The sequence below is a fragment of the Gopherus flavomarginatus genome, chromosome 8 (assembly GCF_025201925.1).
Source record: "Gopherus flavomarginatus isolate rGopFla2 chromosome 8, rGopFla2.mat.asm, whole genome shotgun sequence".
NCBI classification, from domain to species: Eukaryota; Metazoa; Chordata; order Testudines; family Testudinidae; genus Gopherus; species Gopherus flavomarginatus.
The window spans coordinates 60,906,651-60,923,732 of NC_066624.1; the positions used below are offsets into that span (position 1 = coordinate 60,906,651).

At 43.3% G+C, this 17,082-nt stretch overlaps 1 protein-coding gene across 5 annotated transcripts in view; it reads left to right on the top strand.

The window, feature by feature from the left end:
- The window catches only part of EPHB1 (EPH receptor B1), a 451,153-nt gene extending 435,975 nt beyond the window's left edge, over positions 1-15,178 (top strand). For 3 of the 5 annotated variants that reach the window (XR_007775966.1, XR_007775962.1, XR_007775965.1), the window contains exon 17: positions 14,767-15,178. The gene's annotated coding sequence lies outside the window, so the exon portion shown is untranslated. Of the gene's footprint in view, positions 1-5,816; positions 5,950-6,803; positions 7,111-14,766 lie in introns of those variants that run through there. The other 2 variants (XR_007775964.1, XR_007775963.1) reach the window with 2 other exon arrangements.
- Positions 15,179-17,082: the final 1,904 nt, after the last annotated feature.

Below are 17,082 nucleotides of genomic sequence, written 5' to 3' on the forward strand. Positions count from 1 at the left end.
AGGCCATGAGAGACTGAGATCTAGGATGTGAAGAAGACATTCAGTGACTGAAGGCCTCCTGGGGTCCCCAAGCTGATAGCTTTGTGATTGGGGTGGGAGTAGGGGCATAAAACTTGCTGTGAGTGGCTTGGAGAGGTGCTTAAATCTCCCTTACAGCTGTGGACAGATGGTGTGGTGTTTGTTAAATGGCTGTTTACAATTCCACTGAGCAGTATAAAGCCCTCGCTGCCCGCTCAAGAAGCAGTTGGAGGTGTGGAAAGCTCGGATTTTTGTGACAGAGACAAGAGTGCGGGTATGGGGGTGGGGGAAGGAGCTGGTGTGTGTATGAGAAATGCACTACATCACACTCATTGTTGAGACTGTATCATCCGAAACCTGCAGCCTCTGGAGTGGAAGATGCTCTTGCATCATTGGGATCTTTGACGCAAGACTGCATGTCCTTCTACAAAACATGGCACAGGACATGGGCTTCATGGAGAAAACACTGGGTGACATTCTCTTGCCTGTGCTGTGATGCTCAGCCTAGATTATTATGTTGATCACTCCTGGGCCTGAAGTATAACTCTATTTTGTTGGTGCCCAACAAAGTCAAACTCAGATGTTTCCTTTTTCTCTGGAATTCATCACTCTCTTTATAAAACGCCATCTGTGGAAAATCAAGGCACATGAGTGTTAGACTGCTTTCTGATAGCAGTAATTAAAATGGGTTGCAGTGTAGCTGGAAGCCAAGGTAAAGTCAATCGCTCTCATATTAGAGACAATAACACCATTAGAAGTAGGGAGAGAGGACAGATTAATAGCATTATTATGTGGCTTTTTATAAATAAAGGAAATATATTTTGCACTGTTAATGACCTTCAAATTAACGGCTCTTTGAAAGCACTTATGTATATTTAATTGTAAATGTTGCTGAAAGTTAAAACAAGGATTGCAGTGAAAGCAGCAGGAAGCCGGTTTTTAAATAAGAGCAAACTCGGATCATTATTTCTAAGCCTGTCAGCTTTGGGGAGTTTTAATGTATTCATTTTCCCCCCAAGAAAATCATTGGTAGGTTATTTTGCACTTTGAAGATCTCCACTCTCTCTCTGTGGGTAATGACTCGAGATCTGTGTTGTACTTCCTGATTTTTCTTTTTGGCTTTGTGCTCACTGAGAGAGTAATCACGTTTATTGATATCCAGTCTAGGAGCACAAAGGATTCGGTGACCTCACAATTCGAGGTAGTTTAGTAACTGATGATTACTGATGTAGCATAGTGAGAGGTTTATTCTGCCACAAATAATAATCCTTACCTTGTAGGCAGCAATTTTCATCCAGAGATCTCAGCACACTGTATAAAGAAGGGTACATCTCATTATCCCCTTCTACAGATGGAATAACTGAGGTACAGAGAGGTGAAGTAAGATGCCTAAGACCAACCAGCTGGTCAGTGGCAGAGGTTAGGTCTCCTGACTCCCAACACAGTGCCCTATCTCCTAGACCACAGACCCTTCCAAGTGAAGAGAAGGTAGAAAGAACCAGAATGGAGTAAAAGTAAATGTCAGAGTCCTTATTTTCTGACAACATGTGGAATGGCTTCCCCCTAACTCCCATTAGCTTCAGTGGGAGCCGAGTTAGGCCAACACAAACACTTTGGAAAATTCCATCCAAGATATTTAATATTTCTCTGTGGGTGCAATTAGTTTAAACTAAGGGTTCATAGGAATTCTTTTTGCATATGTGTTGTTACAAAAGCTGCCCAGACCCCACTATTACAAGGTGCATACAAATAGACTTCCCAAGAGACCTTGGGGCAATCTGGGACATGATGATTTAGAAGAGAACCTGGTGTCTCCTGCTGATTGGGATGCTGCAAGAGTATTCCAGCTGGCAGAGGCAGGGAATCTGGAGCAGAATAAATACTCAGGCTTCATTTACAGCATTTTTTAGTGAATTACCATGATCATTGTTGCTGATTTACAACTAGGGTATACACATTTGCATTTCTTACATCTCTTTCTTCTGATCTAGAAAAGCTGCTAATAAATTTGAAACACAATATGTTCATTTAGAAGTCATTATTTTTAAACATTGAATTTAACTTTAAAAAATTCAATAGGTTTCCAACTTGAGAAATGGATTTCCAAACCCCACAACAGATTTTCAAACACTGCCAAACAAATTCTAACTCTTTGTACTTCCTCCTCCTCACCCGCCTTCATTTCTCTGTATTTGGGTTATATGTGATTAATTTATCATTTAAAGACTTACCATTCTGATCAGAGTTTTAAATCTGCCTCTTGCACTTAAAGCAGGTGTTCTATATTTGCTTCTTCAAAGTTCTGATTGAGTAAGGTGATCTACAGAAGGTTATTCAATTTACATGTCATAATCTGATTTGGCAGCTCTTATATCAGAGCCTGCCACGATGGATGATGATCTAATTATAACTTGGGAGCCTTCCAAATTATTTTAAGTTCAAGGAGACCCTCTTGTGAAATTCAAAATAAGATTCCCCTGGATGAGAGAGAGAGAGAGAGAGAGAGAAAGAGAACGAACTTAGTATTAGAAACTTCCAAGGTGATTCTGGGTAGCAGATAGATACCCCATATATAAATACTTGCTGCATTCACAGAGTAACATGAGCCCGTGGGGTGGATCCAGTGGATGTCCTCAGTTCTAATCGCAGAGTTTCCACTGAAATTCTGTCTGACCTTAGGCAAGTCTCTTTACCTCTCTGTGGCCTATTTGCCATCCCACTCATTGTGCATTTAGACTGTGAGGTCTTTGAATTTAGGGCCATAGAAATTGCCAGATTGGAGCTGACCCAAATCCATACAGTCCAAAACCCTGTTTTTGACAGTGGCTGGTACTACGGTTTGGCGGAAAGCCTAAGAACCCTGCAGCAGGCAGATTTGAGAATGGAAGGTCTCTCATTATGTGTTTATATAGCCCAGTGGAGCCTCTAGGTGCTACTGAAATATGACTACTAATAGAGCATAATGGCAGGTTCTACGCGAAAACAGGGCTGAAAGAAGTTTTTCTTATGGCAGATTTGTCATGAAAGTGTGCCAACCCATGTGAAAACAACCTGAGATGCTTGAACTCTGATCAGGTGTTTAACTTTACATCTTCCTATGCTTCTGTGCAGAGTGAGCTACTTTTACAGTCCTGCTCTGACCAGGTGGAAGTGCCATTCCAGCCACGCGTTTTGTGCGTGAAGGTGCATGCTAGGTCCAGCAACTGGAAGCAAGAGATGAACTTTAATAAAAAACAAATTGGAAGCCTCCAAAAGCATTTTAACCAACTCTATTAAGGAAAGTGGGAAGAGGATGAAGGTTGGAAAGAGGAAAAAGAGAGAGGAAGAGATGATGGAAGAAGGTGACAGGAGTGGGGAGAAAAGGAGACTTTGGGGTTGACGCTAGTTTCCCACCAGTTTTACACTGGTACAATGCTAATGACTTCAGTAGAGTTACTCTAGACTGACATCTATATAAGGGAAAGGAGAATCAGGCCCATTCAGTTCTGATATTGGTGCAGTACATTTTTTTGTGGTCTGTCTAATAGGAGTTGAGCTTGTTATTATTTCCCATGCCAGTCTAATTTGCAACCTCATGCTATAATAGCTAACGATTAATAAATAAAAGGCTTTCCCAATATTTGGCCTAAATTCCCTTTCTTAATTTGATTTCAGTAGTCCTACTTATGTACCTGTGAAATGCACTAAGGACCATCTTCTACCACTGTTATGCACAGTGAGTAGTGACTTACTCCACAAATAGCTGCTTGATTTCACTGGCACAACTTGGCCAGTAAGGTGCTACCCAGGAAGTGTGTCAGAATTTATACCCTTCAGTATCTCAGCTCAGATTATCATAGAATATCAGGATTGGAAGGGACCTCAGAAGGTTGTCTAGTCCAACCCCCTGCTCAGGGCAGGACCAATCCCTAGACAGATTTTTGCTCCAGATCCCTAAATGGCCCCCTCAAGGATTGAACTCACAACCCTAGGTTTAGCAGGCCAATGCTCAAACAACTGAGCTATCCCTCCCCCAAAAAATAGAGCTGGAAGAGACCTTGAAAGGTCATCAAGTCCAGTCCCCTACCTTCACAGCAGGACCAAGTACAGATTTTTGCCCCAGATCCCTAAATAGCCCCCTCAAGGATTGAGCATACAACAGGTCAATGCTCAAACCACTGAGCTACCCCTCCCTCATCATGGAGTCACCAATCAGGATTACTTGTCTCCTTTGTCTTGCTGGTGACTCCACTTTACTTATTTCATTGAGGTTATCAGTTGGGCTACCCCGTGTTCTTTTCCTTTTGTCAGTATGCTCCTCATCTGACTCCTTCTCAAGTGCAGAATATGGTTGTTGATGAGTAGGTTGTTGGTGAGTAGAAACACTTCACAGTTGGTGTTCTCTAGCTTTTAGTGTTACTCATTCTATTCACCATATTTGTCTATCTATATACTTGCTTCTGCAGAAGCATTCCAGCCATTGTGTCCAACTTGTGATGGTTCTGATGATTTATCCTTTGATGCTTAATAGTTTTGCTTTCTTGCTTTCTCCCATTGATCTGATCTGCTGGTTAGGTCCTGGTAAGTTTTCTTCCAGAAAGCAGATGGACTTGCACTTCATGTAAATGTAGTTCTCCTGGTTTTCATTCAGCAATAGCAACACTACACACCTTGTGCATCAGCTCACCTTTGGATCCACGCTGTATTCCAGTTATGCTGTGTACTTTCTTCAGAGAGTTTGATAGGACTTCACAGTGCCTGGCCTGCACGCTTCAGCGGCTTCTTCTAAGAGCTTCCTGGGGAATTCCCATGGAAATCCTCTGCTAGCTGTCTAGAGTGTTCACTCAGCATTGGCATTTATCACTTCCATCCCCCTCATTCTCAGCACTGGCTCACTGCCCCAACTTCTCAACCAGCCCACACATGCAGCTCTCAAACAAGGTACCTAGGAATGCACACCGCCCTCGACACCAACAGCACTTTCAGCTACTCACTGCTCTGAATGCGGCAGTTGTCATTCCTTCTGTGCTCTCCTGGCAAACACCCCCTGAGAAACATTGCGGCTACCTTTCCTCTTCTCTCTGTGCTGCAGCAAGGGGAGGTGAGACTGATTTACTGGTGAGCACCTCTGGCTTCATCATGTCACTGGACATGACGTCACAAAACCACCACCCAACAAAGGTCATAGGCCAGCTGCATCTTCATGGAGCAGGAAGAGGAAGAACAGCTCCTTCTGTCCTTACAACCTCACCACTCAACCATCCCATTTTTAGAAGGCAGCAGAAGAGGGAAGAGAGGATGGAGGAAGCCAGAGAACAAAGAGGGAGAGCAGAAGACAGAGCATCCATGTTTATTCCCATCCAAGGATCCTTTATCCCAGGAAAAATACTATAATGCTTTACTGTGCAGAGTGTCACTTAATAGCTGAATAGTCGCAGAGCCATGACTGCATGAGCATACTGCCTGAACTTCATTGCCAGCCCAGGTCAGAGTAGTTCCTTGGCTCATTGATGAAGCAGTTTAGATGTGACCAGCAGTGACTTGCTTAGGAAATGGAATTTCACTCTGATATCAAGTTATCTAGCTCCTTACACATGATGGTTAAAGTCCAGTAGCAGAATAGCAGGTCAAAGGAATTCCTTCTCTATTGGCTTTAACCCCATCAAAGGTATTGCATTTGCTAGGTTTCCTACTTTGTTATTTGCCCATTGCCGCATAAAAGTAGTTCTTTGTTTGCCTCCCCTTCCCCTCTCACTGACCTGGTGCCTTCTTCGTGTTCTTCCTTCTGTTTGGTTCTGATGTCTCTGTATTATTATCAGCATTACAGCAGTGCCTAACGGCCAGACCTGATGCCCCACTTTGCAACATGCTGTATGAGCACATAGTGAGGGACAGTCCCCGCCTGCCATGAAGGATTTAAAGACAGCAGATGGAAGAGAAGACAGTGGCACAAACAGGTGATGTGCCATGCACGGGGACACACAGCAGCTCCATAGCAGAGGTGGGAACAAAAGCCAGGTCTCCTGACTCCTAGTACTGTACGTTATCCACTAGGACACACTACCTCTCATCACCATAACTTTCCATTCTCGTCTGTCTCCATTTCAGTTGTCTTTCTCTCACACACACTTGCCCACAATCTTTGCTTTCCTTAGGGCATTTTCATCCCTGGAGTTACTTCATTGAAGTCAATTCAGTTACACTAAGGATGAATTTGTCCCTCCATCTTGGTGATTATCCTCAAGGGTCTCATTAGGCAATTGAACTCTTGTTTTGAAGGTGGGGAGAGAAGGCATGAAAATGATGGTTTACATCAGTGCAATTATCAATGCTAATTAGTACTGAGTGGGACTGACAGCATGAAATACAGACCATGCCAAGTATTATATTTGAGGAGCAAGATGCCTGGGGAGTTTCATATCTGAAAAGCAGACTGGAGCTCTCTAGAGCCAACCATAGACATGTGGGCTTGCAACCTGCACAAGTCAGTTCTTTCCCCATTCACCAATTTGCTAAGACATTTTCACAGGATTCCTAGTTCCTTCCCCTGAACAATTTAGAAATGAGCCCACCCAACACACTTTGGATTTCAGAATCACTTAATCCTGATTTCACCTCTGTGGCCCAGAGATTGTATTAGTTTGAAGAGTTGGGAGAGCCCAGCTCCTGTTGTCAAAGAGTTGATCATTAAATACACAATTTCTCCTACGGTCGTTTCTTAATTGGGTTGGATTTTATTCAGTGCAAAGAGCACTGGTCTCTTATTTAATTACTTATCTGTTTATTATTTATTTTGTATTAAATAGGGAAAACCCAAATGGGACAATATGGATCACAACACTGAAGGCCTGGATTGCCTGGGTGGGGAAGGGTTATGGGGGGGCTTCTCCTCCCTTATGCCTCCTGCACAAGGGCTAGGGAAGACTCTTCCATCCAGGCCCTCCAAGACCACTGACCCCAAAAGGAGAATGGAAGGAGCCACAAGCAAGGTTAAAACTAAACCATTCCTTCGCCCAATGGTTGGGTAAAGAGGCATTGGTCTTCTGGTGGTGCCACCTTTCAGATGAGACAGAAAAGAGGGGACATGACTACCTGCGTTCATGAAATCTATCTCCTTGCTGCCTTTTCCCAGCTTTGCAATGGACATCCTTTGTGACTTTGGGCAAGTCACATCACCTTCCTCCAGCCCAATTTCCCCAGCCTCAGGACAGGGAATGTAATACTCTCCTATCTCACAGGGGTATTGCAAGACTGAATTCATTTTTGTCTGTAAAGCACTTTGAGATCCTCAGGTGCAATGCCCTATACCAATGCAAAGTGTGATATTTATTATTGATTCCAGGACAACTCAGCACATATACGTGGATACTAAGCAGGATTTTCACATTGTATAGAGCCATAAAATGTCTGTAAGGGGCTCATCTTTGCAAAAGTGTTAAATGAGATTTGCCTAGTTCAGAGAAGCATGATTTGGGAGCCTGAGTATATTAACAGGCTTTACTCTTATCCTGCTCTTGGAGTGGTCTAGATTAGCCAAAGGAGTGTGTAGATACGTAGGAAGAACTGCAGAACACCCTAATGAAAATGAACACTTCTCCCTGGATGTCCAGCACCATCCAGGATCAGGGCCCTGCTATAGCCAAGTCAGTGGAAACAGCAGACTGAATCCTTACAAGCTCTTTCCTTTTCACCTGTCTTCCATGCACCTCATTGACTCCTTATACTTTGTGCAGGCTTCCCACTCACTCTTTCTCTTTAATGCCTTTGGAAATTAACAAGCTTTCTGTCTCATACACCTGGCAGGGGAGCGGTGTTAACACAGAGAAAGCATGTTTTAACTCTTAACTACTGGCTGGCCTCCCTTCAGGGAATCAAAGCACCATTTGCATTAATTGTGGCTGTCAAATTATCCTCCCTGTTAAGTGTGAAACTGCACTTCATTGACAATTGGGATTCCCCAGGGAGATGGCATTTATAAGGGCTGATCCCCGGGGAGAGCTTGTGAGAACCGTTAAAGAAACAGTGATTGCTTTGCCCTCTTTCTTTCCTCACTTCTCTCATCACAAACCGGGGATCCCTTTCTATGTTCTTCTATATTTCTTCCCTGATGTATGCTCCTGCTTGCTTTTGGGCTGCCTGTGTTTCCTATTCATTTTCCCCCTGTAACTCTTGCAGGAATAATAGACATCTTTTCTTTGCACTGGTCAAATGTGTTACATGTGTTATACTTGATCAAATGTGTTTCATGCAGCTGTGAAGTGTCACTATATTTATAATTAATAATTCTGCAAAGCAACCTAGTTTTTATGGCCCTTAAGAGGGAGAATGCAGTTTGCTCCCAAAATAATGAATGATGCATTATTATACAATTGATACCAACACAAACGTTGTTTGCAGTGTTGTTGTGGGCACGTTGGTCCCAGAGAGGCAAGGTGGGTGAGGTAATGTCTTTTATATGACCAACTTCTGCTGGTGGAAAGGACAATCTTTCTACAAGCTCTGTGATGCTCAAAAGCGTCTCTCTTCCAGCAGCAGAAGTTGGTTCAATGGAAGATACGACCTCACCCAGCTTGTCTCTATCAATATCAATAGCACTTTGCCAGGTATAGTGCCTCTTCTTCCTCATGAGTGTATCCTAGTTATTACTATTTATATTACAGTAATGCTTATAGGTTGAGCTCAGCGCCTTGTTATTATAGTCTATAGCTTTTACCTCACTCCTCAACATAACATCTCAGCACCTTCTAGCAGTCTTCTAGCAGGCATGACTAACATCTGTCATCTGTGCTTTATTTTCTCTCTCTCATTCTGCTAGGCACTGTACAGACACATAATGGGAGACCCTCTCTGCCTTGTAGCACCTGCCGTGTGAACAAACAAGGCAGGCAAAGGCAAGATTGTTATGCTCATTTTACAGACATGGGATGGAAACATTAAGACCCAGATCCTCAAGATCTTTGAGGATCTGAACCTAAATATTTTGCCAAAGGCCACACACTGAGTGTGTGGCAGGGCTGAGAAGAAAAGACAGCTCTGCAATGGTTTAAACCACAAGAACATTCTTCCTCTCCTTGAAGAGCGGTCTGTCTTTTACATATATTGTTTAATCTTATATGGCTAAATCTGAAGCTGCAGTATATCACTGTCACCCCACTAACTTCAAGGCAACCATGCTGATTTACCCCTACAGAGATTCTGACCCGGGGAGACCCTGCCAGTTAAGTGACATTTTAACTGATATATTTGGCATGTAATGCCTTTTGTAAAACATAACTGGGATGCATTTTCAGTGCAGAGTTCTTCAGCAATTTAGACTTCCTACACCCATTAATGTTAATGTGAGCCATGAGGCCTAACATCTGAGCGTGGCATTGAAAATGGACCCTGGTGTAAGAAATACACGAATATATATTTTCTTCCATATAAATTATCTTTTGAGCTAATCTCAGTTTCTCTCTCCCAACTCTTCTTTTCTCACCTCTGCTTCCTCCCCTTTTTTCTGCTGAACTCTACATTACTAAATAAAAGTTTCATTACTACCTAGGTGGGCTAAAATGATTTTTATTCAGTATGATGATGAATTTTAATAGGAGCAAAATGTCAGACACAGCTGGAATTAGTTTCAAAAGCATCAGTAAGTTAGGATAGTAGTACAGAAGCCCTAGTATAATTATGCTGAAGGTCCCCAGTTATTGGTAGCCAAACAAGGCTACTCAGCGGTCAATTGCTTTGTTATTTAATGTGGCGGCTTTATGTTTCCAAGGTGAAATTGGATATTAAAAGCTTCTGTGCCCCCCTGAAGTGGCTAAATAATGGGATTTTGCTTCCATGCTGCACTTATTGGTTACAGCGTGAGTAGGAGGTGCTCCCAGCACTGCTCTCTTTTTTGCTGGAATCCTCCTAGTCTTTTTCATGAAAAATGCCATTTTTCACTTGAAGAGAGGCAGTCTCTGTGGTGAGCACAGAAGTCTCATTTAGCTTCCCATTCTCCTTAAGGGTGCAAATGTGGTCCATTGCGGGGGGTGGGAGGGTGTTGCGGGCTAGTGTCCATTTTGGGATTATCTTCCTCTGTACCTGGAATCCATACTTAATCTGCTCAGAAATCTATCTCAGGTTCTCATGCCCAGATTCCAGTGAATGTGGGTCTCAGAATCCTATTCAGCTTCCTCTTCTCCTAGCCCTGGAAGTTGAACCAAATGCCTATTCCAAATGGGCACAGAAATCCCATTCTGTTTCTTCTCCTCTTTGGGGCTATGCCCAAAGTACATTCTAGGTAGTCACAACTGTCCAGCACAGATTCTTTTTTTCAAGCGGCTATAGCCAGAGGTCAATTAAAACGGGCATAGAATTCTGATCCCAAGAGTGTTATCCATGGCCATGCCAAACAAATCTATGACTGGATCCCTCAGCATGATCACCACAACTCCACTCACTGCCCATGGCACTCTCTCTACCCCCTGTTCCCACCCCCTTATCTCCTGCAACCTGGCTCTCTGGGCAGAGCTGGCCCATCAGGGAGACAGCCTAGCAGCAGCTGGTTGATCTGAGCAATCATCACAGCTAGTTTTTGTCTTGTTCAAATCAGCAGTTCTGGGTAAGGGGAGCCATGTTGATGACTGATGCTTCCAAAGACCTGGTCAGGAGCCATGCACCCAAACCACAGTGACTTTCAGTGAAAACTGAACATCTAGCTCCTTTGAAACGCCCAGAGTATGTGTTTAGTTTTTAGCATTCAGAAGTGTCCTGCTGAGAAATTAAGTTACCATGCAACTTTGACCATCTAACTCGACCTCTGCCCATGGAAGGATCCCCCTAGTACTTAGTCTTTCATTCTTTCAAAGTGGTGTCCAACATCCTCTATTTTTTTCAAATTAACCTGCCCCAAATTTTTTTTCGCCTCTTAAGTACATAATCCATCTCCCACTTAGAGCATGCCTGCTGGAGGCAAGGGATGGGTGAGGTACAGTCCTGCTGCCATGTTGGGTTTTCTACTTGCCCCATGCTGGCTAGATGTGTGGAGACCATCTCTCCCTTTACTGACTGGCCCACTTAGAGAAAAAGTGCCTTCTGCTACAAGCTAGCAGATCTGTTCCTCTACCTCAGTTGGTAGAGGCTTATGCTGTTGGTAATAGAAGTCTTGTTTCTGTCCTTACTGGTGACCGATAGTAGGGACTTCTTACAGAGCAGAGACCTGTATAGGATTTGTAGTTCTGTGCCCCTTAGGAGGAGCTTTCTCTGGAATTGAGCTCTCTACAGCACAAGTATCTTCAACTTAGTCTCAGGCCTATGCTCTGCATTCAACTCCTGGCTACAGCCAGGACAGAAGCCTTGTCGTCACTGCTTAATAAAGTGACTTTTTTTACTTCAGGGCAACTGCCAGTAAAAACTTGATAGACAACAGGCACTTTAGTTTTATCATGAGGTAAATGGCCAGGTAAACAGCCCTATCCCCCCTCTAGGGATTGATCTTGGTGAATTTACCTCATGGTAGAACTAAAGTGTCAGCCCTTCAGTGTATTTTACCTCAGGATAGCTTATGAACCTTAGTTACCCTGCGGTTAAAAACACACTTTTCTGTGGCAGTGAAGTCAAAACCAGAGAGACCATTAACCCCAATGGCAGTCCTTGTAGTGTCTTGTTTCTATATTGTTTGGTGCGTGCTGGGTGTTTGTCCAGTGCTTCTGCCATGACTGCGTAATGATGACGGGTTCAGAGCAAAAGCCTAGATCCAAACACCCCTGAACTTCAAAGCGGGGCAGAACCAGAACCTGGTTATCTGCTACACTCATGGCAAATGCACCTCTAGCCCCACTAAACACCTGCCAGTGAAGCTGCTCATTGAGAAAAGCCTGGCTTGGCTCTGCTGACAGTATTTCTTATTTAGAGCTGGAAGCCTCAGCAAGGGTCTGAAAAGGAGTGGGGAGAAGGAAATTGTTTGGTTCTTATGCCAGAATACACACTGATTGAGCCGTGCAGTGTGCAAGAAAGGCAGAGGGAAAAGAGGCAGCATTTGGACAAAGCTTATTACCAGTGCAGCATTAAGCAAACCTCGTTTTATTAAAGTTATGGCTCATGCTGGCGTTAGAGCAATAGGGGTGTCAATTCTCCTGTTACTAACTCCACTGCCTGGGGCACAGATTTCAGCTAACTGCCAAGAGCTGACGCTAATCTCAAGCACAGATGGGAAGGCCAGGGGTAATTACCCCTGTCTAGCATAAAAACCAGAGGGGAAGGGGAGGAGAATCCAGGCAAAGCTGTATTGCTTCTTTGGGAAGAAAAGGAAGTATCTAAAGAATAGTAACAGAATCTGCTGCAAGTAAATAGTAAAGTAATCTGCTGCAAGATTTTCTAACGTGGAGGAAAGTGGTAAAAGGTTGTTTCCTTTGCTATAGAGATATATGATCATCTAGGACCAAATTGGGAGGACATAGCTAGTGGGGTCCTGCAGGGGTCAGTCCTGGTCCTATTTTCATTAATGACTTGGCTGATGGAGTGGAGAGGAGAGTATGTTTATAAGATTTGTGGATGACACCAAACTTGGAGGAGTTGCAAGCTCTTGAGCTTGATAAACTGGAGAATTGGTTTGAAATCAGTAAGACAAAATTCAATAAAGTACATTTAGGAAGGAAAAATCAAATGCACAACTACAAAATGGGAAATAGCTGGCTAGGCAACAGTACTGCCGAAAAGGATCTGGGGATAATAGGGGATCACAAATTGAACATGAGCCAATAATGTGCAGCCACTGCAAAAAAAGCAACTGGGGAGGCTTCAGGTGGAGTACTGTGCTCAGTTTGGGATGCCATAGTTTAAGAAAGATGTGAACAAATCAGAGTCCAGAGGAGAGCAACAAAAATAAGAGAGTTAGAAAACAATGACCTTTGAGGAAAGGTTGAAAGAACCGGAGTTGTCTAGCTGAGAGAAGATAAGGCTGAGAGGAGATCTGATAACAGTCTTCAAATATGTTAAAGGTTGTTGTAAAGAGGATGGTGATCAGTTGTTCTCCATGTCCACAGAGAGAAGGACAAGAAATAATGGGCTTAACGTGCGGCAAAGGAGAGTTAGGTTAGAGATTCGGGAAAACTTTCTAACCATAAGGATAGTTAAGCATTGGAACAGGTTACCTCAGGAGGTTGTGGAATCCCTGTCACTGGAAGTTTTCAAGAGCAGGTTAGCTGTCAGGAATGGCCTAGGTATACTTAAGCCTGCCTCAGCATGGAGGTGTGTGGAGGAGTGTAGATTAGATGATCTCTCAAGGTCCCTTCCAACCCTACATTTCTACAATTATACAATTTGAAGTCCTTGATGGTCCAACTCCCACCCTATCTATGCATTCTATTATCTTACCCCAAGATTGACTCTGGTCTTTGCTCCACCTGCATTACCTGCTTGTCAGCTTTCCCCATGAGCATCTCCACACTTTCTCCTGGTCACCCTTACATACACCGGGAAAAACTCCCCATCCAAACCCACAAAGTCACCATTTTATCCAAGCTCCACCTTAAAATTCCCCTGTGCTGTAATGCCTACAGAAAACTGCCACTGGAGAATGGCTAGGCAGCTGGCGAGATGAAGTTCCTGTGACTTCTGCTTCTACCTATTACACTTATGAATTACTTATGATGTCCACTTTTTACTGTCTCTCCATCCTGCCTCCCTGCCTGCCTGCTTGTGTCTTTGTCTCATCCACCTATTTCATCTTGTCTATTGGGCTGTCAGAGCCCTTTGGGACCAGGACTTTCTTATACCGTAAGTGTGACTGATGATTTGCTAGAACTCTTTCAAACATGGGGGTTTTCTATGTGAAAAATGGTGCTGAAAACAAATGTATTATTTTTGTAAAAAAGAAAAAGGGGGGGGTTGCTACAATTTTTTTCTGGATTTTCTGTTTTTGATAAAAACCACAGAAATGTTGATAAATTGTGTCCCCCTGAGCCACCATGGTGCTTCATGGGAGTTATAGTTAAGGTGCTTCATGCCCCTATTCTTCCTTATGGGCTAGACTCCTGACTAGACTACATTTCCCGTGATGCCTCATGATCATGAAACATCCCTGAATCAGTGTGCCGATCAGCCAATGTGAAGACTGTGGTGCATCTTGGGAGATGTACTCCAGCCAGGAAGCACAGCCCATTGGGTAGAATAAGGTCAGTGGGCACTCAAATTACACCACCAATGAGGGACTGCAGTAGCTCAGGCTGACACAGTTTAATGCTAGCCAGAGTTGACACATTTTGATTTCATTCAACTAACTTAAATGTTTTGATCCAAATCTGTTCATCTTGAAAGGAACTATTTTATTCCAATTTTTACAATGGCAAATTGAACATTTTTCACAAAATCAATATTTTTCCTACAGACAATTTCAATTCTTGCCAAAATCTTTTATCAGCAGGAAATGCCTGACTAGCTGTCATGATGACTATGGACAGATGTCAGGAATGATCATGCATTCTGGTTGGAATTTTCCAGGATACTTACTCCTAAGGAGTCAGCACATATTTTCACTAAACATCTGCATGGTGCTATATGTGATGTTAAAGCCGGAAGCCCAGGGAGCCTTCTGTAGATCACTGTAGCCTACAAAATTATATCTTCTAGTGCCAACAATATACCCAATTAAGGTAGGGCATGCCATCTCTTAGCTGTGCTTTGCTGCTCTCTCTTATGCTGCCGAAGCGCAAGTGATGTGAAGAATTTGGATGCTGTTTTTTTGCATTAAAATGAACTCATTTTTTCTTATTTTGTTCTTCCTCTTTTCTTTTTTAGGGGGAATACATCAATAATTTATCTCAAAAGGAAATGAAGACAGGACAGTAATGCTCACCACTGTACTGCCCTCCTCCATTTCCTCTGGCAAAGCACCCTGCCACCATGACCGCAGGATGAATGCTGACCTCTCCACAGCAAAGTCAGGCTGTCATGCCAAGGTCTTGCTCTGTTCTGATGAGCAGAGGTGATGAGAGCCCTCACCTCATCAACATGCACTGTGCCGGCCAGCAGATGCCCTGTCCTGTACATAGTCAATGAGATGTCTGTACAAGATTTTGCCCAGTTGTAATTTTTTCCCCTGATTCGTTGATTGTGTTTAAATTGTCAGAGTTTGTAATGTAACTTTCAGAGAATATTGTACTAAAGAGAAAATTGCACTCAATAAAAATGATGAAATACGCCTGATCACTTTTCCTTCCCCTTCCATAGACTTGATTTCTAACTGGTATTTATCTTCGACTTAGAACTGGTTAAATACTGTAAAAATAGTGGAGAAATTCATCATTATAAGTTATTCATTTTGCTTTACTCATAATTAAATCTCCAAGAAATAAATAAATGGCAGTAAAAAATGTATTTCCTTTTTGCATTTGGTTGGGATTTTCAGAAGCACTCAGCATTGGCCAGACTCTGCTCTCGGTGATGTTACTGGTCATTCACCATTGACGTCAATGGGAGCAGATTTAAGTCAACAGTGTATACTTTAGAAAATGTCACTTTTAAGGCTTGCCTATGCAGAGAGTTAGTATGTGGCAAGGTGGAATGGAAGTCTGCAGTGCACCCACCTGCCACCTGCTAACGGGCCATGTGGACACTGCTACTGCACATTAGAAGTTCCACAGTGTACTAACTCTCCTTACAAACAAGCCCTTAGTCTTTTTGGCAGTACGGAGGGTGAGTTTGAGAATAGGTTCAAACATTAGAGCCTCTATGTGCTTCTTTTGACTGCATTGAATCAGAGAGGCTTCTTGCGCCTTGACGTTCAACCAGTGACTGTGGCAACCATTGTCAACTTGTTTGGTCCAATGAATATTTAAGTATTTGTACAAAGTGGAGCAGCTTCAATAGGTGAGATTGAGAGCAGCCAATCACAGAATAACCTATAGTCTGCTCACCTGGGATGGGGGAGATCTTTGTTCAAGTCCCTGCTCCAGTGCTGGGATTCAGAAGTGGGTCTCCCACAATGCAGGCCAGTGCTCTGACACTGGCTAAAGGTTATAAAGTGTGGGAGACAACTCACACATGCATGTATCTATGTTTTCTGGAGCTGACTGGAATGAAGAAGCTTTTATGACCCCAAATGAACTTTTCCAATTGCCTGACAATTTCTGAACATTTTTGGAAATGAAATATTTTTTCAGATTCTTTTTTTTTGGTTTGCTGGCCAAATTTAAACACAAATTCTTCACCCAGCTCTAGTTAAAGGTTACTACAAGGCTCTCTGCAAATCTTTCAGTAGACTTCCGTGGGCCTTCCCTCAAACCCCAGAGTCCGTAATGAAAATATTTCCATCATATATACAAAGTGCAAAGGGGTTGGAAGGACAGTGGCAGATTGAGGGCAGAGTTAGGGTTGTTTGTGTGTCCTTGACTGCATGATCCAGTTTAATAATGTTGTGTCTGTTAGGGGATATTCCCTTCACCTCCTTCCCTAGTTCTTGTCACACAGACAGAAAGCAGAAGGCCAGAAGACCGAAGTGCAGGCAATGTTTATTGGGGTTAGTTTCAAGCAAGCATATCCATAGCTCCAACACAGCAGAGCCTGTTCCCAGTGCTCCGTTCACCCACTCCTTAGCAGGCATAATTATACCTGCAGTACACGCCCTTGGTCCCACCTCTTACAATTTATGGTCATGGTCCATTTTGAGTGTTGTGAGACTGGGGGCTTTGTATCCCATGGGAGGGGTAAGGAGTGAAGTGGTGCTACGGTCGGGAACAGGCATTTCTTTGCCCTCTTAGTGCTTCTCATACCTTCCCCACAATTCTCCCTGTCCATCCCAACTGGTTGCTTGACCTTGCCTTGAGATAGGAGTCAAGGCAGTTTTCAAGTGTGCACTCATATATTACATTCCCACCATGCCCAGTAACACTGTAGCTGTTCTTATCTGTTCCCATTATACTAACAAACCCATCTGGCTAGGCAGAAGCAACACACAGTGTTCACACATATTAGTAAGGATATAAGTGTATCATAGAATCATAGACTTTAAGATCAGAAGGGACCATTATGATCATCTAGTCTGACCTCCCACACAACGCAGGCTACAGAATTTCACCCACCCACTCCTGTATCAGACCTGTGTCTGAGCCATTG